General features: G+C 33.8%; 1 long non-coding RNA gene across 1 annotated transcript in view; it reads right to left on the reverse strand.

Annotated features, from left to right (window-relative positions):
* Positions 1 to 20,653: 20,653 nt before the first annotated feature.
* The window catches only part of LOC135963000 (uncharacterized), a 49,489-nt gene continuing 46,012 nt past the window's right edge, over positions 20,654 to 24,130 (reverse strand). The window contains exon 2 of the long non-coding RNA XR_010576805.1: positions 20,654 to 21,518. This is a non-coding gene — a long non-coding RNA (uncharacterized LOC135963000). The remainder of the gene's footprint in view (positions 21,519 to 24,130) is intronic.

Below are 24,130 nucleotides of genomic sequence, written 5' to 3' on the forward strand. Positions count from 1 at the left end.
CAACAAAAACAAACAACAGCAAAAGGTCAGCAGGGGAAACCTATGCTGGCTGATTGTAAACAGTCAACTGTCCAACCTTTACACCTCTAAAGCTGCATTAGCCCTCGTTGGTAATACACCAGCAACAGCCCCTTCATTGCGAAAATGCTACAGGTTGGATCGTCGAACCAGAAGTCGGGTCCAACCACCGTAGCCCTACCCGCCACTACGGCAGAACCGAACGCCCCCATTCGCAAAGAACCATCTAGGAGGGCTTTCGTGCAAAGGCGTGCCGCCATGCGCATTATCGATCGGCTTGGATCCAAGTCGGCCGATGCGCTTAACATCGACGAATTGTCGAAATTAAGTTGGGCTAAGGCCCAACTGGCTGAGCTGGTCAGTTCAAACCCTCCTCCAAGCGCAGATGCAGCGAACCAAGGCGCATCTGCTGGGCCCAAACGACAACGCTCAGAGGAGGAGCTGCTCCAGCAGCAAAATCCACAGCCGAGGACTAAACGTCCGAAGCAAGAGGCTCGTGTGATAAGAAGGCCTTACAGTGAAGTTGCTTGCAATCCACTTGTAAGGGCGATTATCGACAGGAGTGTGGAGGACGGAGCTATCTCCCAGGAGAAATGGCTGAAAATCCGTCAGGGTATGCTGGGGGTATACTGGAAGATTCTCAAGGAGAATCCCGGTCCATTCCCGCAAAACGATGATGCTGGCTGGTATCAAGGCCATGTAAAACTGCTAGCGTGTACCAATGACCGCTCAGCTCTACTGCTAAAATTAGCAATTGCGTCCTTAGGGGAATTGTGGCCTGGCGCGAAACTGGACGTGATCCCGGTAAACGAGATACCTCGCAGACCGAGATCAGTCGCAGTTATTCCGGCGGAACCACATGAACCTGAGGAGATTCTGGCATACATTCAGAGCGGCAATCCCAATCTACCAACCCATAACTGGAAGGTGGTAAAGGTTTCCGCTCCTGAAGGTGCGCACAGAAAGGTGGTTGTAGTCCTTAACAAGGAATCCTTGGCGCCACTACGTGAGAGGCAACGCAAGATATACCATGGTTTTGATAGTATCAAGCTGCGCATCTACCGTGGTGACAACAAGCTCGACCCCGAAACTTCCGGTGTTAAACTGGAAGGTCCGCAGGATATGGACTGCAAAGTTAAACTGGATGACCCCGCTAGCTCTGAGGACCAAATGGAGACCCAATCACACTCCAGTATGGTTGGGGACCTATTCTGTACTCTGAGCGATGTGGAGGATGAAGATGTTCTTCTGGAATCAGACCCAGAAGACGTCGACGTTACGGTCATAGATGATGTGGCTACGGCATTTACTTCCCAAGATTCTGACGTGTCGGCGATTTTGTCTGCCATAAGTGCTAATTTACTTAAAGATTCACTACTTACTGACAAAATTGCTTGCATTTGTTTTGGTAAACGTTGCATCCATAAATTCTTCAGAAGTTCATCTGATACTTTACCAGTAGATAATGTGGACATCTCGCGAAGAAGTGTTGATGGTTTTTTATCTCCTAACTCAATATCGCGTAACAGTTTCTTTAATTGCTTTTCTTCTGAATCTGTAAAGCGTTCTTGTAGCCGTTGTTTGAGAGTTGCATACATATTTGTCTCCGGCGGCTGCAAAATTATGTCGCTTACTTCACATAGAACATTAGCTTCAATGACTTGCAATTCATTGTAGAAAAGCGGTAGATTTGTTGTTAAAAACATATGTAAATCTTTTCCATTTTGATAACTGTGAGCTTTGTTATGATTACTACAGTGCGTACGAATTTTAAGTAGCCACTTCTTTATATTTAAAAATACAAGGCCTGACTCATTCATTCACAAACTCACTCATTCACTGACTCATCCATCAGTCATGAGTGAGTGAATTAATGAGACAGGCCTTGTATTTTTAAATATATAGATTTTTAAAAAAAAACCCAAAAAGTAAATCGTACTTTAGTAACTGTGTGTATGTTAATTTTGTTCTAGTGATCTGTGACACGTAAATGGCCTGGGGAATTTTTAATAGCTAACATTTTTGAAACAATTTCTGTTTTTTATGTCGCACATTTCTATTCTTTTAAATTAAATTGCAAAAGTAATTTTTATGGCAAAATTTATACAAAAATTGCATTTTTCCCCTTGTAACCCCAACCGATTTAACTAAACATTTTTCAGTTTTTACCAATGTTCACCAAACTGGGGGGGTGAGACTGGCCAAATCCAACTTTTGTTTATTAAGGGCCACCCTAATATACTTATATATGAACCCGGTTTGCGCTGCTGACCTAATCAATTATTTTGTATTGGTGCTTTTTAAAGATACTGTACGCATTTCTTGATTTAAAATTAATGATTTGTAGAACGAAAGAAAGAAAATGTCCTAAAAACATACGGTTGCGTATGTTTAATGGTTTGTCTAAAATCAAGGATTTTAATATATTCTAAAAACCCTTTATTAGGCCTTTAAAAAACATATTGAAGTGCTTATTAGTTCTTGAGTTTATTGATTACGAACAAACACTTATATTTTATTAATATAGATAACTTCGAACCCAAAATTGGAGTACACAATTAGTAAGTAGTTGTAATTCAAATATAATTTAAAAAAAATGTGTTTTTATAAATTGAATATAAAATATACAATAAAATTACAAAATTGTTATTTATATTAATAATGTTATATTAGGCATTTAAAAACGCTGACGTTAATAAAATTAATAATTTTCTATTCAACATCAATAGGTAAATCATCATTCATAACAAAGTTTATAAGATTTTCAGCTGCACTTTCGCCTATCCATATAAAATTCAATAAATAAGACTCCACGAAACCAATAGCAAAACCAGCAACGACATCTAATATATAATGACGCTGTATCAATATACGCGATAGGCAAACGCTTAAGCACCAACATATTAACGGCATCCACCAAATTTTTGAAACAGGATTAATGCAAGTGAAAAACAATGTAACGAATGATGCTCTTGATGCATGTCCAGATGGAAAGCTAAATTTGTCAGGACCCAGTACTAACATATCAACTGGAACAGTTGGTCTTCTTCGTCTGCATATAGATTTTATTATTGCTATAATTATTATATCCATTATTAGACCGATAAGCATATTGATTTGCATTTCGCAAATATTTTTTTTGCTAAATAAATATATAAATGTCAACCAGACTGATATCCAAACTATGCCATTACACGATATTTCTAAACTTTTACAGTGGTTTTTCAGGGTTTTGAATGATGGATATTTTAAAAATCTTGAAACGAGGAGTTTAGTTAGGTGCTCGTCCTTTGAAATTATCACCTCCAAAATTTTATATTTTTCACGTTTTGCCTAAAGAAAAAAAAAATACTTATTGTTATAACAATTTTATGATATCTTTGAAAGATATTAATAAAATAAAATAGTATTAAATTGTATTCGACTTTAATTACAAAAAATTTAAACTTTGGTCTTTAGTTTCTACAAAAGTATATTTATACAAGTACATGCAGGGCACACTTAGAAAGGTGACTGCATCACTACAACAATACAAAAACAACAGGTACTTTGTTTTTGTTAAAAAGTAGGTGAACTGTCAAAGTTGCCTGTTGTTGTTTTTGCTTTTGGGTTTGTTGTATTTTTCGCCACAACAACCACAAGTGAATTGACAATTCAAACTGAATAAAAAAAATAGTCAGCTGTTTCATTGCAGTCACCTTTCTAAAGGTAGGGTCAGACTACGCAAATTATTTGACACAAGATGTTTCATGTGTTTGATCAAAACTACATCAAATAATTCATGGGTGGATTTTGTGTTCACACTGTACACATTTATTTGCCATATTTGTTTAATCAAAGTACACCGAAATACTATCAAACACACAAAGGGGAAAATATATTTGACTTGTGGTCACATTTATGGTAATATTTGTATAATATACAAAATAATTATTAAATAAAGCTGCAAAACAACTTTAATTTCTTTCATCAATAAAAAAGACATTTCTAGAAAGTAAAATTTTTTTTTTTTTTTTCATCATTTATTTATTGTATCTTCATTATTTAATGAACTAACAATAAGTGGTTCAAATCTTATATCTAATATTATTATTTAATTAGTCCAGCCAGTGCCGGACGAAAAAATTTTGTGTTCATGGTTGTTTTGGTTAAATTGGCATTCTTCCTTCTAGATTAGGTCTGCTGTGTCCCTCCTTCTTAATCGAGTGTGGCCACGGTTATCTAATATGTTGCGGGCCAGCGGGTTTGGGTGAACTTCAAGTTTTTTTAAATATTTTTGTACGTTTTTCGAGATTTCAGTTTTTACAATGGGCACGTTTAGATCTTTGTGTATATTCGCGTTTTTGATATACCAGGGGGCAACTGTGATCATTCTTAGAAACTTGTTTTGGCGTCTTTGGATCTTTTCTACATTTGACGCTGAGGCCGTGCCCCATAACTGTATGCCATAACACCATATCGGTTTTATGATCATGTTATAAAGTAGAAGTTTACAATCTAAACTAAGCGTGGAGTTTCTGCCAATAAGCCAATTAATTTGAATTGATTTCAATTTCATTTGAGTCAACTTTGCATCTATATGACTTTTCCATGTAAGGCGACGATCGAGATGTATTCCGAGGTATTTCACTTCCGATTGTTGAATTATTGTTTGGTTATTGATATGAATAGGGGGGCATGATTCTCTACGCAATGTAAATGTAATGTGTGTACATTTTTGCTCGTTGACTTTAATTTTCCATTGTTTTAACCATTTTTCTAATTCAAATATGTGGTTTTGTAAGTGACGAGACGCTTCTTGAGGGTTTTCATGAATGCTTAGAATAGCAGTATCATCAGCAAATGTTGATGTATGAGTGCGATTGTTAGTTGGCATATCAGACGAATACATCAAATATAAAAAAGGTCCCAGGATACTGCCTTGGGGGACTCCAGCTTCAATGGGTTGTGCAGTACTTAAAAAGTTTCCCTCTTTAACCTTAAATGATCGACCAGTTAAATAGCTTTCCAACAGCTTATGTGTGTTTGCCGGTAAATTTTGACTCAATTTGTATATTAATCCAGCATGCCATACCTTATCAAACGCTTGAGAGATGTCGATGAAGAGTGCAGAACAGTATTTCTTTTCCTCAAACGCTTTTCTCACCATATTTACAAGTCTATGGGTTTGTTCGATAGTACTGTGTTTTCTTCTAAATCCAAATTGATGATTCGGAATACAATTGTTTTCAGTTAACATCGGGTACAACTTGTTCATAAGTATCTTCTCAAATAGCTTTGATATATTAGACAATAGGCTGATGGGTCTGTATGATTCTACTTTTGTGTGATCTTTTCCCGGCTTGGGTATCATGGTAACCAGTGAAAATTTCCATTCTGGAGGATAATATTCAAGTCGTAATATAGCATTAAAAATAAAAAGAATTATTTTTATTGCTATCCGGGGTAGCTCCATAAGCATCTTGTTGCTGATCTTATCCATACCAGGCGCTTTCTTGGGATTTAAATCAGCAATAGCTTTTTCGATCTCTCGAATCTCAAAACGTAGGGGTACGGCTGCTGCAAAATAGGGTGCAACAGGTGGCAACTCAATTGCTTCGTTGGATGTGTTCGGTGTAAATACTTTTTTTAAATGATTAACAAACAGATTCCCTTTTTCAGTATCATTTCTTGCCCAACCACCACTTGAATTTCGCAAGGGGGACTTACATATAACGGGTCTTTTAAGATTTTTTGTTGCTCGCCATAATGAGTAATCCGATTGTGGGGTTGCGTCCAGGCTTTCTAAATATTTATTCAATGATTCCATTTTTCGAAATTCCAAGAGCTTTTTAAGTCTTTTTATACAATCTTTAAGCTTCGATTTTAGTTGGGGGGATCTGTGCAATTGCCACTCTCTTCGAAATCTTCTTTTTTCATTTAAGAGCCGTTCGACATCTGCAGAATTAATTCTATTATATCTGAATTTTCGGGGTGTTTGGGTAGCATGTTGAGCAGCCATTCTGAGATTTTTATCGAAATTGATAAGAGAGTGATCGATGTTTTCTGGTGTTCTTAGCGGTATGTTTTCCGAGCAATGTGTACTGAGGTATTTTTTATATTTGAGCCAATTTATTCTTGTGCCTGCCATCGCTAAATTACCAGTCGGGGATACAATTTCTAGGGGGCTCAATAAAGTAATAATAGTGGGTAAGTGATCTGAAGATAGTTCCAGCGAGGATTCAATTTTAATCATTTCTCTAGGGATATTTTTCATCACGCTAAAATCAATAACATCCGGTATTTTTCGTGGGTCAGTAGGCCAGTAAGTAGGTTGGCCGCTCGAAAGCACATGCAAACCCATTTTAGAAATTGAGTCGAACAAAACACGACCTTTAGGGGTAATCAGTCGTGATCCCCAGAATGTGTGCTTAGCATTATAATCGCTAGCAGCCAGGAAACGGGGGCCTAGTGATTTAAAAAATCTATTATATTGACTTTCTGTAATTGAGAATCTTGGGGGTGAGTATATCGATGAAATCACTAAGTTTCGATGAAAATCTTCAAGACAGATTGTAGTAGCATGAAGATAATCTTCGCAAAAATCACACATTAAGTAGTGTTTTATTCGAGCTTTTATTAAAATTGCCGAGCCTCCGCATGCTCTACCTCTGGGATCTTTGGTGTCATATATTACATATCCATTTATTCGAAAGGAACTTCTGGAAGTCAAATGAGTTTCAGAAACCAGCATTACATCAATTTGTTGGTTTCTTAAAAAATATTCGAGTTCGTTTTTGTGTTGGCGTATGCCGTTTGCATTCCAAAAACATATTCTTAGGCAGTTCATGGTCTGTTAAGCACAGCCTGCAATAACATTGATTGCATCTTAAGCATTTCTTGCATCATGTTACTCATTGAGTTTGTAAAGTTATTTACCGATTGCACAAGAGTTTCTATTGTAGGTTCTAGTCGGGTAAAATTGAAAATTGGCGTTTGCTCTCTTACCTCTGGGTTCATATTTTCGTTTTGGGGTTGACGGACTTGCGGCTGAGTTTGGTTGTTTCTAAGTACATTTGCATATGTTACTTTGTTGTCATATGTCTGTTGCAACGGGGGGTAGTTCAAATTGATGTTATTTAATGGCTGAGCGGGGAAAATCTTTGGTTTCTGGCTTTGTGATTTTTTAACAATTGAGTAGACAGGACAACCCCTGTAGTTTGCTGTGTGGTTACCTCCGCAATTGCTGCATTTTTTTATTTTAGGATCATCTTTAGATTTGTTATATTGGGATGTGTTATGCAACTCCCCGCAAATGACACATACTGGTGGCAATTTGCAATATGCCTTGGTGTGTCCATATTCTTGGCAATTCATACATTGAACGGGGCCAAATCGTTTGTGTGGTTCTTCTACCGTAATTTTACGATGCAATAAGTACTTCAAGTTATATATGGGATGTGTTTCATTTTTTTTCAGGTTTATGTCACCGGGTTCAAGTTCAACACGGAAGAGTGGTTGGAGTATTTTTTCGCGATTTCTAATATTTATCACATTTTTTGTCTTATAGCCTTTATCTTCTAAGCTTTGCTTTATTTCGAGTGGTTCAACATTACAGTCAATACCCTTTATTACAACTTGTAGACCCTTGCTTCCTTTCAGCTGATAAGTGTAAAAACTTTTCTTTTGAGTTTCAAAATATGTTACAACCTTTCTATAATCGTTTTCACTATTGACCTGTATTTTAGTTTCATGAATCGTGCCTTTCTTGATTGGGATTACGTAAAAAGAGTTCTCTCCTATTAATGAGATCAGGCTCTGAACCAGTGGATTCGAATTATTTTCTCTCAAGTAAATGGGGGGTGGTTTTGTAGAATGGATTTTATTTACTGGTTCATTAGTTTCACATTCCAGAATAGAAAAACGATTTTCATTGTTTAGTCTATGAGGTTCACTATCCTTATATAATTTGGCCAAGGGTGCCGCTTTCGAGGACTTGGGACTTCGTGCCCGTTTTAAAACTGTAATATACCGGTCCATTCCAACCTGTATTTGGGATTTATTTTCATTATTTAATGGTTGACTAATCTTGGGTACAGAAAGTAAAATATTACCAGATTTTGCTTTACATTTGAAAGAATTATGAAATTTCAGTACTTTTATTTAAGCGTCAAATATTTTATGTTTCTAGTTTGAACACAAAATATTTTTGCACTGCAAAGAAGAAAACAGCTGAATTTGGTCAAACAAATTTATTTGCCAATATGAAAACATTCTTGTAATGTGACCAATGTGTGACCACTAAACAGCAAATATTTTCCTGCATTTTGGGTATTTTTTTATTTGATCTTGCAATTCATTTGCAAGAATAATGAAAACAAATCGCGAAAAGAACACAAGCTTGAACAATTTAATAATATAATTATTAAATGTTTATTTATTAAATTATATTACTATCACAATTCATATTTGAAATTGAATGGAAATGTAATTATGTTTTATCCCAGTAAGCACCAAACACCCAAAAATTCAAGCACTTGAACATTTTGTTGGAATTTGACTTGAATGCAGATGTAATTAAGTTTTAAACTTGAAAAATATTTGAAAAATTAAATATCATTCAAACAAAAAACATATGGCTTGAATTAATGTTTCCTTTTTACTGGAGAATGCTACTGAAATAAAGTGTAATACAACTTTTATTCAATTTCTTGACTATAATTCAAGGCTTGAATTACACTTGCTATCAACTTGAATTCCAGTAAAAATGCTTATTGTTTTTTTAATAAATATTATTAATCGAACACGACTTTTTCCAAACTTTTTTCATTCAGAATAAGAACAGTTTACAAATATTATAAAATTTTACGGAAATATTTACCTTTTTTACATAAATTTTTAATTAATTCCAATTCAATCATATTATCTAAAAATTTATAATAAAAATTTTTATATGATACCAAAATCAGAAAAGTAAAATATGCTATTAGAGATATTCTTCTTCTGCAGTAGAAAAAAATTTAAACAGATCATACTGTTTAAGAATAATTTTTTAATTACAATCAATTCATACCATTTATGTATGTATAAAAAATTTTCTTTGATTTTAAATTCAATCTGTATAAAATTTCAGTTAATATTCCATATGTACATATGAGCAATTTTAAATTTTGAAAATAGACAAACTCCACGTATAAAAATATAAATCGCATAAAATTGCAAAAATCGCAACATAGACTTCATGTCTTCAATTAGTTTTTCTCCCAGTATGTCATCCTAGGCTGAATGACTTTTATGTGAAGAAGAAGACTTCATTTATTGATGCAATTATTTAGTGAAAATAATTTAAATAACAAATATTAAAGAAATATTGAATATGTATTTATGTTTAAAAAAAAATAGTGAATTTGTGTCTTTAATTTAGTACGAAAAATATTTAAATAATCTCCTCTTATTTTTCCGCCATGCTGAGCAAATAATTTTCTGTTTTTTTCTATTTGATCAAACAATTATTTTATGAAAGTGTTTGATATAGTGTGACCACACGGCAAATATATATTTACTGATTCTTTTTCGCAGCAGTTTGGTCAAACAAAAAGTGAAAAATTAAATTCAATATATGATAACAAAATTCAATAAATCTGTAATAAAATGAGGACTTTACAATTCGAAATAAGTGCTTTAACCTTAAAAATATTTGCAAGATCAAATTATATATTTTTTAGGTATTTATGTAGCTAGTGGTCACACTTTGTTCACATTAAGAAAATATTTTGTTTGCCGACAAATAATTTTGTTTGACTAAAATCATCTGTTTTGTTGTTTGCTCTAAATTTTATTTGTGGTCAGATTCAGGCAATGAAATATTTGACGATAAACGTCAAATATTAGCTGTGTGTGACCGTACCTTAAGTGTGCCCTGAGTACATGCAAGTGATCAGCTGTTCATTTTTTTCTCCTTTGACTTGTGAGATTGTCAAATTTTTATACTTTTTTGAAAATTTTTAATAATAAAAGTAAAAATAACAATTGGAATTATGTGTTTTTGATCATTGTGCTAAAAATATGTACAAGTGGCAGTGGTGACTTATGCAATGTGCGAAAAGACCCGATTAAAAGGCAACGTGAGTGAAATTTGTGGCAAAAATTTTCAACTGTTTTTGACAATCTCACAATGTTTTACACAAACAAAATTAATGTTTTTTTATTGTTGATTTATTGTAGGGTTGCATGTACTTGTATAAATATACTTTGGTTTCTACTACAAACAAAAATAAAAGTCAAAAATTAATAAAAACAAGTTAGTGTAATTGTACCATCTAAATACCCTCCACCTAAATATGATGAAAATTGCAGAAATTATATTGGTATAAACCAAAGATGTAAAAGAATTCATTCTCTAATTCTTTTTTAGAAATTGAACTATATTTTAAGGAATTAACAATTCCTATAAGGCATTCTGTAAGATATAATTCGTGTAATTAATTCTTAAAGTTTTTGATGTTGTTGAATCAATTCCTAGGTGAATTAATTCCTATGGAATGATAAATTTCTTCTGAATGAATTCTTATCAAAGTTAAATTCACTATGAATGATACAATTTTCTTCAAATTGAATTAAATAATTTTTTAACCATTCTATTTGTAACAGATTGAATGAACATTTTGATTTTAAATTCAAAAATATTTTAGTACTAGCTGACCCGGTGCGCTTCGCCACCCCAATTAGAAGATTGAAATAGTACTATTAAGTCTCCCTTTGTGAATCTGATTGTAAATGTCTAATTTCATATTTCTGGGTCCATTATTATAGAAAATGCAAAATAAAGTTACCACTAAAGTCACCTTTTGTGAATTAAAATTCATTCAGAATCATGTGTGCCTAATTTTAAATTTTTAGGTTTATTATTATAAAATACTACCATTGCAAAAAGTACCATTGCAATAAACAAATAGTACCATTGATTATCACTTTTGAATTCGCACTCACTAAACAATAACCCGTCAAGTTTGCATTTTAAATTTGTATAGCCTTTCCTATATGACCAACTAGTTTTGTTTCTATAACAATTAATATTTAAAAATTATCACAAAATCTAAAAAAAAACGAAACCGCGGTTTTGAAATTCTTCGGTTTTTTGGAAACTCTAGGTCCGTTATTATTCAAAAAAGTACCTATGAGAACAAAGCAAAGTACCAATAAGTATGGCCTTGAATTTTCACTCACTTGGGACCATAGACGCCTAATTTCATATTTCTATGTCCATTATTGCAGAAAATTCAAAAAGTACCATTAGAATATATAAAAAGTACCAAAAAGCCCCCACTTGTGGTTTCCCACTCACTCCCATATAAGCTTAATTTCATGGTTTTAGGTTAATTGGTGAAGAAATTACAAAAAGTCGAATAAAGAAAAAGTACCAAAAAGTCTCCCCCTAGAATTCTCACTCACTTTAGAACATATACGATTAATTTCATATTTTTATGTCCATTATTACAGAAAATTCAAAAAAGTACCGCTACAATATATAAAAAGTACCAAAATTCAGGCACTTGTGGATTCCCACTCACTCCGGTCCATATAAGCTTTATTTCATGTTTCTAGGTTCATTGGTGAAGAAATTACAAAAAGTACCATTCGAATAAAGAAAAAGTACCAAAAAGTCTCCCCTACAATTCTCACTGACTTAGGACCGAGTATGCTTAATTTCATGTTTCTAAGTCCATTGTTATACAAAATTAAAAAAAAGTACCATTATAATAAAGAAAAAGTACCATGAAGTATCCGCTTGAATTTTTACTCACATAGGACCATATACGCTTAATTACATATTACTAGGTCCATTATTATAGAAAATTCAAAAAGTAACATTATAATACAGAAAAAGTACCAAAAAGCAGACACTTGTACATGTCCACCAACTCTGGCCCATGTAAGCTTTATTTCATGTTTCTAGGTTCTTTGGTGAAGAAATTACAAAAAGTACCATTCGATTAAAGAAAAAGTACCAAAAAGTCTCCCCCTAGAATTCTCACTGACATAGGACCGTGTATGCTTAATTTCATGTGTCTAAGTCCATTGTTCTAGAAAATTAAAAAAAGTACCATTATAATAAAAAAAGTACCATTATAATAAAAAAAGTACCATGAAGTATACGCTTGAATTTTCACTCACATAGGACCATATACGCTTAATTTCATGTTTCTAGGTCCATTATTATAGAAAATTCAAAAAGTACCATTATAATATATAAAAAGTACCAAAAAGCAGACACTTGTGGATGTCCACCCACTCTGGCCCATGTAAGCTTTATTTCATGTTTCTAGGTTCATTGGTGAAGAAAATACAAAAAGTACCATTCGATTAAAGAAAAAGTACCAAAAAGTCTACCCCTAAAATTCACACTCACTTAGGACCATATATGCTTAATTTCATGTTTCTAAGTCCATTGTCATAAAAAATTCAAAAAGTACCATTAGATGAATAAAAAAGTACCTATAGTTCAGTTCTCACATTTTGGTACCTAAATATTGTACCCTATTCCTTACACAAACTTCACTCAGATACATATCAGCTAACTTTAATGTCGATAAGTGAAATAATTTAAAATATTAAAAAAAGTACCATTAGGAGAAAAGTACCAATTTCCCTTTTCTTCCTTGAAACAATCAAGTTCGAACTTTAAAAATATTCCATTTTGCAAAAATTGTTTATGCTACAGACATGTCTCAAAATATTAAAATCTGTGTTAATGTGCCCAAGAAAAAATATGTTTTAAAAAAAGTACCAAACTGTTTACCCGGATTTGGCCCACGAGTTCCAAATAACACCCTGTTAGTTAATTTTTGTACGAATCCAGGAACCAATGTTAAAAATTATCAAAATTGGCTTAATAATTTCAATAAAATGTATTTTCCCGATTTTATCCCCTTTTTGGTACCTTTTTTATCCCCATTGCTTTGGTAGAATTTAATTCAAATAAATTTCTGTATCGTGGTGGGAGCTCATAATAAAATATTCGTATGTCTATGTCAAATTATAGAAAAACATATTTTATGAAAAAGTAACAAAAATAAACACAATTTTTATCCCTTAAGGGTTCGAATTTCCAAAAAGTACCAAACTTATATTTTTTATTTTTTGTTAATTAAAGAATACGATTTAAAATTTGTTTCTATGTTTATTGGTTTAAAAGATACATAGGGTGCAAAAAAAGTACCAAAATACAGTTTTTACCCGTTTTCTCCCCTAAAAGTTTCGAATATCCAAAAAGTACGAAACACATGTCAGCTTATTTTTTAAATGGAGTAACATGCTATTTTAAGTTTTTTTGTATCTTTATTAGTTTTGAAGATATAAGGTTACCGAATTTACCCGTTTTTACCATTTTTTACCCCCTAAACGTTCGAATTTCCAAAAATCCCTTCTTATCGGATCGTTTTGGGGAAGGAGGAACCCACAGATAAAATTTCGTGATTCTAGCTTCAGCCGTTTGGGCTGTGCGATGATGAATCAGTCAGTCAGTCAGTCAGTAACGTTACTCTTTTATATATATAGATTAAGTTCTTGTTAGTTCAGTTAAAAGGCTAACAAATATTTATTTAATTGGTCAAGTTTATAAACAACTATTTTAAGAACATAAAACTAAAAAATAATTATATATGTTAAGGGGGATTTGGATTAAACAAAAACACTGAATAACAGTTTTTTGCAATTAATTTTTTTATTATTGTTGTAAGATGTAATTTATTGTTATTTATTAGAATATAAGCTATATTTAACAGCTTGCAGTTTCAAACATTTTAATAGTTAAATTTTTGCTGTATAAACCTCACCAACAATACAAAAACTATATTTTGTTTAACATACTCATATATTTATTTAGATTTTTGTATTTTTTCTAAATAATAAATAAGCATATAAATGTTTGCGAAAACAAAACAAAATACCATAGTGAAAGATGTTGTTTTTAAGTTTATTCGTAATTGTAATTAACTTTTAAAATGACTAATTGTTCAAAATGTAAATCGGTTAATAAGGAGCGTCTTGGAGTATTGACCAAACCCGCGTATGAAAACATTCTTTCCACTGGCGCCGATGATGTAAGAGGTGTATTGTATTTAATAAAAAGATTCTTAAGTTTCGGATACCTATTCAGCATTTGGATTTCAGTGGATTGATCTATCATGTAATTTAGATATTTTGAAGTTGGGGAGTGTGTATTCCATTGCGCTATCTAAAAATAACATAATTTTATTTTTTCATAGAAATCAATGAAATATCATGAGTATATATCGTTAGCTAAAATGCAAAAAGGCGTAAATAACAAAAAATTCAAAATCGATTTTTTGATTGATTATTATGAATGCCATTAAATTACATGTCTTGACAAAATTTTACACTTCTGCGATCAAAAATTACGCTTTTATTAAAAAAAAAACAAAGGGACGTAACTAAGAGTGTGTTCTTTCTATCTCTACTCTTTCTTTCCCCCCACTTGTAAGGTCAATGTGATGGTAGCAGTGCCGAAGACCTGAATGGCTAGTAAGTTAAAGAAAACTAGTCGCTAACAGCTCCCCTCCGACGCCAGGGCATGGGTCGGTTGTAATACAGTTTTTGCCTAATCCATGTACGCCGTCCCTGCATGGAGTGTCCATCCCCTTACGCGCTAACTCGTGGGAACAAAATGAAAGAATTTACCAAAATACAACAAAAACAAACAACAGCAAAAGGTCAGCAGGGGAAACCTATGCTGGCTGATTGCAAACAGTCAACTGTCCAACCTTTACACCTCTAAAGCTGCATTAGCCCTCGTTGGTAATACACCAGCAATAGCCCCTTCATTGCGAAAATGCTACAGGTTGGATCGTCGAACCAGAAGTCGGGTCCAACCACCGTAGCCCTACCCGCCACTACGGCAGAACCGAACGCCCCCATTCGCAAAGAACCATCTAGGAGGGCTTTCGTGCAAAGGCGTGCCGCCATGCGCATTATCGATCGGCTTGGATCCAAGTCGGCCGATGCGCTTAACATCGACGAATTGTCGAAATTAAGTTGGGCTAAGGCCCAACTGGCTGAGCTGGTCAGTTCAAACCCTCCTCCAAGCGCAGATGCAGCGAACCAAGGCGCATCTGCTGGGCCCAAACGACAACGCTCAGAGGAGGAGCTGCTCCAGCAGCAAAATCCACAGCCGAGGACTAAACGTCCGAAGCAAGAGGCTCGTGTGATAAGAAGGCCTTACAGTGAAGTTGCTTGCAATCCACTTGTAAGGGCGATTATCGACAGGAGTGTGGAGGACGGAGCTATCTCCCAGGAGAAATTGCTGAAAATCCGTCAGGGTATGCTGGGGGTATACTGGAAGATTCTCAAGGAGAATCCCGGTCCATTCCCGCAAAACGATGATGCTGGCTGGTATCAAGGCCATGTAAAACTGCTAGCGTGTACCAATGACCGCTCAGCTCTACTGCTAAAATTAGCAATTGCGTCCTTAGGGGAATTGTGGCCTGGCGCGAAACTGGACGTGATCCCGGTAAACGAGATACCTCGCAGACCGAGATCAGTCGCAGTTATTCCGGCGGAACCACATGAACCTGAGGAGATTCTGGCATACATTCAGAGCGGCAATCCCAATCTACCAACCCATAACTGGAAGGTGGTAAAGGTTTCCGCTCCTGAAGGTGCGCACAGAAAGGTGGTTGTAGTCCTTAACAAGGAATCCTTGGCGCCACTACGTGAGAGGCAACGCAAGATATACCATGGTTTTGATAGTATCAAGCTGCGCATCTACCGTGGTGACAAGCTCGACCCCGAAACTTCCGGTGTTAAACTGGAAGGTCCGCAGGATATGGACTGCAAAGTTAAACTGGATGACCCCGCTAGCTCTGAGGACCAAATGGAGACCCAATCACACTCCAGTATGGTTGGGGACCTATTCTGTACTCTGAGCGATGTGGAGGATGAAGATGTTCTTCTGGAATCAGACCCAGAAGACGTCGACGTTACGGTCATAGATGATGTGGCTACGGCATTTACTTCCCAAGATTCTGACGTGTCGGCGATTTTGTCTGCCATAAGTGCTAATTTACTTAAAGATTCACTACTTACTGACAAAATTGCTTGCATTTGTTTTGGTAAACGTTGCATCCATAAATTCTTCAGAAGTTCATCTGATACTTTGCCAGTAGATAATGTGGACATCTCGCGAAGAAGTGTTGATGGTTTTTTATCTCCTAACTCAATATCGCGTAACAGTTTCTTTAATTGCTTTTCTTCTGAATCTGTAAAGCGTTCTTGTAGCCGTTGTTTGAGAGTTGCATACATATTTGTCTCCGGCGGCTGCAAAATTATGTCGCTTACTTCACATAGAACATTAGCTTCAATGACTTGCAATTCATTGTAGAAAAGCGGTAGATTTGTTGTTAAAAACATATGTAAATCTTTTCCATTTTGATAACTGTGAGCTTTGTTATGATTACTACAGTGCGTACGAATTTTAAGTAGCCACTTCTTTATATTTAAAAATACAAGGCCTGACTCATTCATTCACAAACTCACTCATTCACTGACTCATCCATCAGTCATGAGTGAGTGAATTAATGAGACAGGCCTTGTATTTTTAAATATATAGATTTTTTAAAAAAAACCCAAAAAGTAAATCGTACTTTAGTAACTGTGTGTATGTTAATTTTGTTCTAGTGATCTGTGACACGTAAATGGCCTGGGGAATTTTTAATAGCTAACATTTTTGAAACAATTTCTGTTTTTTATGTCGCACATTTCTATTCTTTTAAATTAAATTGCAAAAGTAATTTTTATGGCAAAATTTATACAAAAATTTCATTTTTCCCCTTGTAACCCCAACCGATTTAACTAAACATTTTTCAGTTTTTACCAATGTTCACCAAACTGGGGGGGTGAGACTGGCCAAATCCAACTTTTGTTTATTAAGGGCCACCCTAATATACTTATATATGAACCCGGTTTGCGCTGCTGACCTAATCAATTATTTTGTATTGGTGCTTTTTAAAGATACTGTACGCATTTCTTGATTTAAAATTAATGATTTGTAGAACGAAAGAAAGAAAATGTCCTAAAAACATACGGTTGCGTATGTTTAATGGTTTGTCTAAAATCAAGGATTTTAATATATTCTAAAAACCCTTTATTAGGCCTTTAAAAAACATATTGAAGTGCTTATTAGTTCTTGAGTTTATTGATTACGAACAAACACTTATATTTTATTAATATAGATAACTTCGAACCCAAAATTGGAGTACACAATTAGTAAGTAGTTGTAATTCAAATATAATTTAAAAAAAATGTGTTTTTATAAATTGAATATAAAATATACAATAAAATTACAAAATTGTTATTTATATTAATAATGTTATATTAGGCATTTAAAAACGCTGACGTTAATAAAATTAATAATTTTCTATTCAACATCAATAGGTAAATCATCATTCATAACAAAGTTTATAAGATTTTCAGCTGCACTTTCGCCTATCCATATAAAATTCAATAAATAAGACTCCACGAAACCAATAGCAAAACCAGCAACGACATCTAATATATAATGACGCTGTATCAATATACGCGATAGGCAAACGCTTAAGCACCAACATATTAACGGCATCCACCAAATTTTTGAAACAGGATTAATGCAAGTGAAAAACAATGTAACGAATGATGCTCTTGATGCATGTCCAGATGGAAAGCTAAATTTGTCAGGACCCAGTACTAACATATCAACTGGAACAGTTGGTCTTCTTCGTCTGCATATAGATTTTATTATTGCTATAATTATTATATCCATTATTAGACCGATAAGCATATTGATTTGCATTTCGCAAATATTTTTTTTGCTAAATAAATATATAAATGTCAACCAGACTGATATCCAAACTATGCCATTACACGATATTTCTAAACTTTTACAGTGGTTTTTCAGGGTTTTGAATGATGGATATTTTAAAAATCTTGAAACGAGGAGTTTAGTTAGGTGCTCGTCCTTTGAAATTATCACCTCCAAAATTTTATATTTTTCACGTTTTGCCTAAAGAAAAAAAAATACTTATTGTTATAACAATTTTATGATATCTTTGAAAGATATTAATAAAATAAAATAGTATTAAATTGTATTCGACTTTAATTACAAAAAATTTAAACTTTGGTCTTTAGTTTCTACAAAAGTATATTTATACAAGTACATGCAGGGCACACTTAGAAAGGTGACTGCATCACTACAACAATACAAAAACAACAGGTACTTTGTTTTTGTTAAAAAGTAGGTGAACTGTCAAAGTTGCCTGTTGTTGTTTTTGCTTTTGGGTTTGTTGTATTTTTCGCCACAACAACCACAAGTGAATTGACAATTCAAACTGAATAAAAAAAATAGTCAGCTGTTTCATCGCAGTCACCTTTCTAAAGGTAGGGTCAGACTACGCAAATTATTTGACACAAGATGTTTCATGTGTTTGATCAAAACTACATCAAATAATTCATGGGTGGATTTTGTGTTCACACTGTACACATTTATTTGCCATATTTGTTTAATCAAAGTACACCGAAATACTATCAAACACACAAAGGGGAAAATATATTTGACTTGTGGTCACATTTATGGTAATATTTGTTCAAAATAATTATTAAATAAAGCTGCAAAACAACTTTAATTTCTTTCATCAATAAAAAAGACATTTCTAGAAAGTAAAATTTTTTTTTTTTTTTTTTCATCATTTATTGTATCTTCATTATTTAATGAACTAACAATAAGTGGTTCAAATCTTATATCTAATATTATTATTTAATTAGTCCAGCCAGTGCCGGACGAAAAAATTTTGTGTTCATGGTTGTTTTGGTTAAATTGGCATTCTTCCTTCTAGATTAGGTCTGCTGTGTCCCTCCTTCTTAATCGAGTGTGGCCACGGTTATCTAATATGTTGCGGGCCAGCGGGTTTGGGTGAACTTCAAGTTTTTTTTAAATATTTTTGTACGTTTTTCGAGATTTCAGTTTTTACAATGGGCACGTTTAGATCTTTGTGTATATTCGCGTTTTTGATATACCAGGGGGCAACTGTGATCATTCTTAGAAACTTGTTTTGGCGTCTTTGGATCTTTTCTACATTTGACGCTGAGGCCGTGCCCCATAACTGTATGCCATAACACCATATCGGTTTTATGATCATGTTATAAAGTAGAAGTTTACAATCTAAACTAAGCGTGGAGTTTCTGCCAATAAGCCAATTAATTTGAATTGATTTCAATTTCATTTGAGTCAACTTTGCATCTATATGGAAGGTCCGCAGGATATGGACTGCAAAGTTAAACTGGATGACCCCGCTAGCTCTGAGGACCAAATGGAGACCCAATCACACTCCAGTATGGTTGGGGACCTATTCTGTACTCTGAGCGATGTGGAGGATGAAGATGTTCTTCTGGAATCAGACCCAGAAGACGTCGACGTTACGGTCATAGATGATGTGGCTACGGCATTTACTTCCCAAGATTCTGACGTGTCGGCGATTTTGTCTGCCATAAGTGCTAATTTACTTAAAGATTCACTACTTACTGACAAAATTGCTTGCATTTGTTTTGGTAAACGTTGCATCCATAAATTCTTCAGAAGTTCATCTGATACTTTGCCAGTAGATAATGTGGACATCTCGCGAAGAAGTGTTGATGGTTTTTTATCTCCTAACTCAATATCGCGTAACAGTTTCTTTAATTGCTTTTCTTCTGAATCTGTAAAGCGTTCTTGTAGCCGTTGTTTGAGAGTTGCATACATATTTGTCTCCGGCGGCTGCAAAATTATGTCGCTTACTTCACATAGAACATTAGCTTCAATGACTTGCAATTCATTGTAGAAAAGCGGTAGATTTGTTGTTAAAAACATATGTAAATCTTTTCCATTTTGATAACTGTGAGCTTTGTTATGATTACTACAGTGCGTACGAATTTTAAGTAGCCACTTCTTTATATTTAAAAATACAAGGCCTGACTCATTCATTCACAAACTCACTCATTCACTGACTCATCCATCAGTCATGAGTGAGTGAATTAATGAGACAGGCCTTGTATTTTTAAATATATAGATTTTTTAAAAAAAACCCAAAAAGTAAATCGTACTTTAGTAACTGTGTGTATGTTAATTTTGTTCTAGTGATCTGTGACACGTAAATGGCCTGGGGAATTTTTAATAGCTAACATTTTTGAAACAATTTCTGTTTTTTATGTCGCACATTTCTATTCTTTTAAATTAAATTGCAAAAGTAATTTTTATGGCAAAATTTATACAAAAATTTCATTTTTCCCCTTGTAACCCCAACCGATTTAACTAAACATTTTTCAGTTTTTACCAATGTTCACCAAACTGGGGGGGTGAGACTGGCCAAATCCAACTTTTGTTTATTAAGGGCCACCCTAATATACTTATATATGAACCCGGTTTGCGCTGCTGACCTAATCAATTATTTTGTATTGGTGCTTTTTAAAGATACTGTACGCATTTCTTGATTTAAAATTAATGATTTGTAGAACGAAAGAAAGAAAATGTCCTAAAAACATACGGTTGCGTATGTTTAATGGTTTGTCTAAAATCAAGGATTTTAATATATTCTAAAAACCCTTTATTAGGCCTTTAAAAAACATATTGAAGTGCTTATTAGTTCTTGAGTTTATTGATTACGAACAAACACTTATATTTTATTAATATAGATAACTTCGAACCCAAAATTGGAGTACACAATTAGTAAGTAGTTGTAATTCAAATATAATTTAAAAAAAATGTGTTTTTATAAATTGAATATAAAATATACAATAAAATTACAAAATTGTTATTTATATTAATAATGTTATATTAGGCATTTAAAAACGCTGACGTTAATAAAATTAATAATTTTCTATTCAACATCAATAGGTAAATCATCATTCATAACAAAGTTTATAAGATTTTCAGCTGCACTTTCGCCTATCCATATAAAATTCAATAAATAAGACTCCACGAAACCAATAGCAAAACCAGCAACGACATCTAATATATAATGACGCTGTATCAATATACGCGATAGGCAAACGCTTAAGCACCAACATATTAACGGCATCCACCAAATTTTTGAAACAGGATTAATGCAAGTGAAAAACAATGTAACGAATGATGCTCTTGATGCATGTCCAGATGGAAAGCTAAATTTGTCAGGACCCAGTACTAACATATCAACTGGAACAGTTGGTCTTCTTCGTCTGCATATAGATTTTATTATTGCTATAATTATTATATCCATTATTAGACCGATAAGCATATTGATTTGCATTTCGCAAATATTTTTTTTGCTAAATAAATATATAAATGTCAACCAGACTGATATCCAAACTATGCCATTACACGATATTTCTAAACTTTTACAGTGGTTTTTAAGGGTTTTGAATGATGGATATTTTAAAAATCTTGAAACGAGGAGTTTAGTTAGGTGCTCGTCCTTTGAAATTATCACCTCCAAAATTTTATATTTTTCACGTTTTGCCTAAAGAAAAAAAAAATACTTATTGTTATAACAATTTTATGATATCTTTGAAAGATATTAATAAAATAAAATAGTATTAAATTGTATTCGACTTTAATTACAAAAAATTTAAACTTTGGTCTTTAGTTTCTACAAAAGTATATTTATACAAGTACATGCAGGGCACACTTAGAAAGGTGACTGCATCACTACAACAATACAAAAACAACAGGTACTTTGTTTTTGTTAAAAAGTAGGTGAACTGTCAAAGTTGCCTGTTGTTGTTTTTGCTTTTGGGTTTGTTGTATTTTTCGCCACAACAACCACAAGTGAATTGACAATTCAAACTGAATAAAAAAAATAGTCAGCTGTTTCATCGCAGTCACCTTTCTAAAGGTAGGGTCAGACTACGCAAATTATTTGACACAAGATGTTTCATGTGTTTGATCAAAACTACATCAAATAATTCATGGGTGGATTTTGTGTTCACACTGTACACATTTATTTGCCATATTTGTTTAATCAAAGTACACCGAAATACTATCAAACACACAAAGGGGAAAATATATTTGACTTGTGGTCACATTTATGGTAATATTTGTTCAAAATAATTATTAAATAAAGCTGCAAAACAACTTTAATTTCTTTCATCAATAAAAAAGACATTTCTAGAAAGTAAAATTTTTTTTTTTTTTTTTTCATCATTTATTGTATCTTCATTATTTAATGAACTAACAATAAGTGGTTCAAATCTTATATCTAATATTATTATTTAATTAGTCCAGCCAGTGCCGGACGAAAAAATTTTGTGTTCATGGTTGTTTTGGTTAAATTGGCATTCTTCCTTCTAGATTAGGTCTGCTGTGTCCCTCCTTCTTAATCGAGTGTGGCCACGGTTATCTAATATGTTGCGGGCCAGCGGGTTTGGGTGAACTTCAAGTTTTTTTTAAATATTTTTGTACGTTTTTCGAGATTTCAGTTTTTACAATGGGCACGTTTAGATCTTTGTGTATATTCGCGTTTTTGATATACCAGGGGGCAACTGTGATCATTCTTAGAAACTTGTTTTGGCGTCTTTGGATCTTTTCTACATTTGACGCTGAGGCCGTGCCCCATAACTGTATGCCATAACACCATATCGGTTTTATGATCATGTTATAAAGTAGAAGTTTACAATCTAAACTAAGCGTGGAGTTTCTGCCAATAAGCCAATTAATTTGAATTGATTTCAATTTCATTTGAGTCAACTTTGCATCTATATGACTTTTCCATGTAAGGCGACGATCGAGATGTATTCCGAGGTATTTCACTTCCGATTGTTGAATTATTGTTTGGTTATTGATATGAATAGGGGGGCATGATTCTCTACGCAATGTAAATGTAATGTGTGTACATTTTTGCTCGTTGACTTTAATTTTCCATTGTTTTAACCATTTTTCTAATTCAAATATGTGGTTTTGTAAGTGACGAGACGCTTCTTGAGGGTTTTCATGAATGCTTAGAATAGCAGTATCATCAGCAAATGTTGATGTATGAGTGCGATTGTTAGTTGGCATATCAGACGAATACATCAAATATAAAAAAGGTCCCAGGATACTGCCTTGGGGGACTCCAGCTTCAATGGGTTGTGCAGTACTTAAAAAGTTTCCCTCTTTAACCTTAAATGATCGACCAGTTAAATAGCTTTCCAACAGCTTATGTGTGTTTGCCGGTAAATTTTGACTCAATTTGTATATTAATCCAGCATGCCATACCTTATCAAACGCTTGAGAGATGTCGATGAAGAGTGCAGAACAGTATTTCTTTTCCTCAAACGCTTTTCTCACCATATTTACAAGTCTATGGGTTTGTTCGATAGTACTGTGTTTTCTTCTAAATCCAAATTGATGATTCGGAATACAATTGTTTTCAGTTAACATCGGGTACAACTTGTTCATAAGTATCTTCTCAAATAGCTTTGATATATTAGACAATAGGCTGATGGGTCTGTATGATTCTACTTTTGTGTGATCTTTTCCCGGCTTGGGTATCATGGTAACCAGTGAAACCTTCCATTCTGGAGGATAATTTTCGATCTCTCGAATCTCAAAACGTAGGGGTACGGCTGCTGCAAAATAGGGTGCAACAGGTGGCAACTCAATTGCTTCGTTTGATGTGTTCGGTGTAAATACTTTTTTTAAATGATTAACAAACAGATTCCCTTTTTCAGTATCATTTCTTGCCCAACCACCACTTGAATTTCGCAAGGGGGACTTACATATAACGGGTCTTTTAAGATTTTTTGTTGCTCGCCATAATGAGTAATCCGATTGTGGGGTTGCGTCCAGGCTTTCTAAATATTTATTCAATGATTCCATTTTTCGAAATTCCAAGAGCTTTTTAAGTCTTTTTATACAATCTTTAAGCTTCGATTTTAGTTGGGGGGATCTGTGCAATTGCCACTCTCTTCGAAATCTTCTTTTTTCATTTAAGAGCCGTTCGACATCTGCAGAATTAATTCTATTATATCTGAATTTTCGGGGTGTTTGGGTAGCATGTTGAGCAGCCATTCTGAGATTTTTATCGAAATTGATAAGAGAGTGATCGATGTTTTCTGGTGTTCTTAGCGGTATGTTTTCCGAGCAATGTGTACT

Source organism: Calliphora vicina, unplaced genomic scaffold, assembly GCF_958450345.1.
Source record: "Calliphora vicina unplaced genomic scaffold, idCalVici1.1 scaffold_33, whole genome shotgun sequence".
NCBI classification, from domain to species: Eukaryota; Metazoa; Arthropoda; class Insecta; order Diptera; family Calliphoridae; genus Calliphora; species Calliphora vicina.